This window comes from Saccopteryx bilineata, chromosome 1 (assembly GCF_036850765.1).
Source record: "Saccopteryx bilineata isolate mSacBil1 chromosome 1, mSacBil1_pri_phased_curated, whole genome shotgun sequence".
NCBI lineage: Eukaryota > Metazoa > Chordata > Mammalia > Chiroptera > Emballonuridae > Saccopteryx > Saccopteryx bilineata.
Window position 1 is genome coordinate 163638043 of NC_089490.1, and position 4793 is coordinate 163642835.

At 39.4% G+C, this 4793-nt stretch overlaps 1 pseudogene; it reads right to left on the minus strand.

The window, feature by feature from the left end:
- Positions 1–3060: 3060 nt before the first annotated feature.
- LOC136321036 (mitotic spindle assembly checkpoint protein MAD2A pseudogene) lies at positions 3061–3661 on the minus strand (annotated as a pseudogene).
- Positions 3662–4793: the final 1132 nt, after the last annotated feature.

The following is a 4793-nucleotide window of genomic DNA, read 5'->3' on the forward strand; positions in this document are numbered from 1 at the left end:
GTGTGGAGATCAGTTAGGAGCTTAATGGAACCCGGATGGTAAATAATAGTTCTGGAATTGACCTAATTAGTTTTTTTTAGTGTCTTTCAGTAGATCTTTTTTCTTTTTTTTTTAGATTTTATTTATTCACTTTTTAGAGAGAGGAGACAGAGAGCGAGAAAGGGGGGAGGAGCAGAAAGCATCAACTCCCATATGTGCCTTGAGCAGGCTAGCCCGGGGTTTAAACCAGCAACCTCAACGTTCCAGGTCAATGCTTTTTCCCATTGTGCCACCACAGGTCAGGCTGACCTAAGTAGTTTTAATAGGGATACACAGAGATGAAATATAAAGTAGGTTGGACTTACTCTCCCTCCCCCACACCCCGGATGTAAAAAGAAAAAAAAGGATAGCTGACTGGATAATAGTACAGTAATTACGTACTGAATAAGTCAGTTGTTGATAATTATAGAAAAAGCCAGAACATAATTTTTGTATCTTGATAAAATGTATGGTCTATATGATCATTTGGGCAGTAGTTGAAAGCCAATGTGGCTTAATTATAACATGATAACATTTAGTACATATCTCTATTAGGTAATAAAGTTTACTTTGGCCTGGGATGTGTTACCCAACAGTGTTATTTAATAATGGGATCTATGGGCAATAAGCAAACATAGATGTCCACTAAAATTCTACAACCTTCTGTACTTTCATAGCTCTAATCTTCTAAAGCTTTTAAAGTTTATAATCCCTAATAATACCTTTCCCTAGAGGGTATCTGTGTTGGTGATTATTTCTGAAGAATTAGAATTATCTACTATTTGGTTAATTTTTTTTTTTGACAAACGTTTATCATAATATCAGCTCTTACAAATAAGCTAAAGAGGCAGCCCTCTATTTAAAAAACTAGGCGTTTTAGTCACTATTTACTTGACAAACATAGTATTTGTTTAGAATATAACTTTCTTGTGAACATTTGTATCTTTGTGACTCAGTCTAAACCAGCAATTTTGTTTTTTAAACACACATTTGACTTTATCATTGTCATTTAAAGCTTGATTTTATAAAACACAAAAAGAAATTTTTAAGAGTTCAATGTCACCAGAATTTAAATAGTAGAAATACTGATAGCTTTGTAAGTATAAATTATATTCATTAAAATAAAATAATTTATTTTTTCAATGCAGAAACTATTCCAATGAAATAAATGGCAAAAGGACCTTTTAACAATATTATTATTGTGGATTATAAGTTACTAGAGGGCCTAAACAAAGAGTCTGAATATTGAGACTTCTTTTTGCTGTGTTTTATATTTACCTATATTCTGAGTCAAGCTCCTTGACCAAATGGTCTGATTTAGGAAGGCATTTAGCTTTATAGCAAAGATTTTTCCATCAACAGTTACCACCTTCAGAGCAGTTGACATTACAGTGCTTATGCAATCTGCTCGTTCTCTTTTGAACAGTGTGCAAAGAGTTACGTCAACCCTATGGAAAGTCAAACAGGTACCAAAAAATAAAACAATTATGCACAGTTCAGTAAAATATAGCGTTAACTTTTCCCTATCTAAAAATCAACCAATGAACCTGGGTTTTAAAGAGCATTTTATGAATTTGACTCCAAAGGCAAGAGAAGTGAAGGCAAAAATTAATGAATGGGACTACATCAGACTAAGAAGTTTTTGCTCAGCAAGAGAAACTGATAACAAAATAAACAGAAAGCCAACTAAATGGGAAATGATATTTTCAAACAACAGCTCAGATAAGGGCCTAATATCCAAAATATACAAAGAACTCATAAAACTCAACAACAAACAAACAATCCAATAAAAAAATGGGAAGAGGATATGAACAGACATTTCTCCCAGAAAGAAATACAAATGGCCAACAGATATATGAAAAGATGCTCATCTTCGTTAGTTATTAGAGAAATGCAAATCAAAACGGCAATGAGATACCACCTCACACCTGTTCGATTAGCTATTATTAACAAGACAGGTAATAGCAAATGGTGGAGAGGCTGTGGAGAAAAAGGAACCCTCATACATTGTTGGTGGGAATGTAAAGTAGTACAACCATTATGGAAGAAAGTATGGTGGTTCCTCAAAAAACTGAAAATAGAACTACCTTATGACACAGCAATCCCTCTACTGGGTATATACCCCCAAAACTCAGAAACATTGATACATAAAGACATATGCAGTCCCATGTTTATTGCAGCATTGTTCACAATGGCCAGGACATGGAAACAACCAAAAAGCCCGTCAATAGATGACTGGATAAAGAAGATGTGGCACATATACACTATGGAATACTACTCAGCCATAAGAAATGATGACATCGGATCATTTACAGCAAAATGGTGGGATCTTGATAACATGATACGAAGCGAAATAAGTAAATCAGAAAAAACCAGGAACTGCATTATTCCATACGTAGGTGGGACATAAAAGTGAAACTAAGAGACATTGATAAGAGTTGGTGGTTATGGGGGGGGGAGAAAGGGAGAGGGAAAGAGGGAGGGGGAGGGGCACAAAGAAAACTAGATAGAAGGTGACAAAGGACAATCTGACTTTGGGTGATGGGTATGCAACATAATTGAAAGACAAGATAACCTGGACTTGTTTCTTTGAATATATGTATCCTGATTTATTGATGTCACCCCTTTAAAAAAATAAAATTATAAAAAAATAAAAAAGTAAAAAATAAAAAATAAAAAATAAAAATCAACCAATGAAATAAAGCAGTGGTCCCCAACCCCTCGGCCGTGGACCGGTACCGGTCCATGGGCCATTTGGTACCAGTCCGCAGAGAAAGAATAATAACTTACATATTTGTTTTATTTATATTTAAGTCTGAATGATGTTTTATTTTTAAAAAAGACCAGATTCCCTCTGTTACATCCGTGTAAGACTCACTCTTGACGTTTGTCTCGGTCACGTGATACATTTATCCATCCCACCCTAAAGGCTGATCCGTGAAAATATTTTCTGACATTAAACCGGTCCGTGGCCCAAAAAAGGTTGGGGACCACTGAAGTAAAGCATGAACTATAGTTCCCTTGTTTTCAGGAAACACACATTCAAGAATTACATGATTGTTCCTGTCTCATAGCCATGCTACCTACTTTGTGGATTGTCATAGTGAAGGAACACAGATGGGGTTGTTCAGAATTGGTAATGAACTGTGGTCCCAACCCTTCCCACATTTCAGGTACAACCAAATCTTTGTCTGTATAGATCAGCAGATCAAATGAACAAGAAACTTCCAACAGTGGCAGAAATGTCACTGTCACTGTGATTTGTCCACTGAGCCAATTTTATCTTGGATGTACTGGGGGGACTGACATCTTTGGTAGTCATGTCACGCTCAATATCAAATTGCCATCTTTCAAGAACCTCACCACTTTTAGTGTTCAAGCTGAGTACCACCAGTTTCTGAACTGAACATGTGTATAACCAATCTGGTAGTTGTTCTACCACATTATGTAGATACTTCATGAGCTCAGGATCAGCAGTTATAAGCAAGGTGAGTCCATATTTATGTACTCAAGTAAAGGTTTCAGATGGATAAATGCCACACTGATATAAAATGCTGCTGATGCCGTATGAGAGGAGCTCAGCCACAATTGTGGCACTCCTGCACGGGGTGCTGCCCTGCTTCTGGAAGAGCTGCTGCCCCATGGCCAGGCCCACAGCCATGGCACATGCCCATCACACATGGTGACCATACGTGATGACTGCAGGGCTCTGCAGAAACCCCTCACCACTGCTTTCAAAAGTAGAACCCTGGGGCCTGATTGGGTAGCTCAGTTGGTAAGAGCATTGTTCTGACATGCTGAGGTTGCGGGTTTGATCCCCAGATAAGGATCATGGCAGGTGAAAACAAGTAAATATAAACATAAAATAAGCAAGTTATATATTATGTTAGAAGATAAAAAAAAAATTAATGGAAGGCCCTGGCCGGTTTGCTCAGTGGTAGAGCGTTGGCCTGGCGTGCAAGGGGTCCCAGGTTCAATTCCCGGCCAGGGCACACAGGAGAAGCGCCCATCTGCTTCTCCACCCCTCCCCCTCTCCTTCCTCTCTGTCTCTCTCTTCCTCTCCCGCAGCGAGGCTCCATTGGAGCAAGGATGGCCCGGGTGCTGGGGATGGCTCCTTGGCCTCTGCCCCAGGCGCTAGAGTGGCTCTGGTCGCAGCGGAGCAACGCCCTGGAGGGGCAGAGCGTCGCCCCCTGGTGGGCAGAGCGCCCCCCCCTGGTGGGCATGCCGGGTGAATCCCGGTCTGGCGCATGCGGGAATCTGTCTGTTTCCAGCTTCGGAAAAGTACAGGAAAAATAAATTAATGGAAAGAAAGAAAACTTATAGCAGAGTAAGAGGAATTGAGAAAGCCATTCAGAAGCCAATCAAGTTTGCAGTTTTAAATAGATTGGTAATGGCAAACCTTGCTTCATTAAAAAGATGGAATTTGAGCAGTTACATGAAAGGGTGAGTTAGCCAATAGAACAGGTGAGGAAGAGCTTTCTGTAAAGAAGAAATGACGGAGGACTTGAGACGTGACAGTGCCTTACTTGTTTTGGAAACAGCAAAGAGGCCAGTGGATGGAATTCAGGTAAAATGGTAGATGAAGTCAGAGAGGCAAGGAGGGGACAATCTAGTAGGACATTACAAGTTACAGTAAGGTCTTTGATTATTTAAATGTGCAGCCACTGGGAAGTATGAGGTGAGAAGTAACATTATCTGATTTAACTATTAAAAGGGTCATTCTAGCTGCACTATCGAGGATAGATTGTAGGGGGTCAAGGTAGACTCAGAGAGAC